Source organism: Penaeus monodon, chromosome 34 (genome assembly GCF_015228065.2).
Source record: "Penaeus monodon isolate SGIC_2016 chromosome 34, NSTDA_Pmon_1, whole genome shotgun sequence".
Lineage (NCBI taxonomy): Eukaryota > Metazoa > Arthropoda > Malacostraca > Decapoda > Penaeidae > Penaeus > Penaeus monodon.
This window is the reverse complement of record NC_051419.1, coordinates 8,106,766-8,107,159: the sequence shown is the minus strand read 5'-3', so window position 1 is coordinate 8,107,159 and position 394 is coordinate 8,106,766. Positions and strand designations below refer to the sequence as shown.

The following is a 394-nucleotide window of genomic DNA, read 5'->3' as shown; positions in this document are numbered from 1 at the left end:
CTGTTGTTCTTTTCTGCGCAAACTTTTGTTTTTCAAGCTTGCAACCCCCTCCCCCCTCCATTCAAACAGGCTTGGGGAGCCGGGGGGAAATCGTGGTCTGAGCGGGGGAGGGAGACAAGCAAATAAAACGCATTTGATTTCTGTCTAATGTAAAATAAAAATGTCAACCATGTGATTCTCTTACGATCTCCTCTCCCACGTGACGTATCCAGCCAAGATATGAAAAAATTAACAGACATCTAACCCTATATATATCCAGGCACTAAGAGCTTGGAGGCTTTTGTTTTATTTATTTTCTTATGATAATCCTCCCGAATATATCGTCAATATATATATGTATATCGTAATAAAAACTATAACAACAAGCACAAACAGTCTTCGCGATCCATGAACC

At 40.1% G+C, this 394-nt stretch overlaps 1 protein-coding gene across 2 annotated transcripts in view; it reads left to right on the top strand.

The window, feature by feature from the left end:
* The window catches only part of LOC119594566 (insulin-like growth factor-binding protein complex acid labile subunit), a 106,376-nt gene that overhangs the window by 97,268 nt on the left and 8,714 nt on the right, over positions 1-394 (top strand). The gene's annotated exons all lie outside the window — the stretch shown is intronic.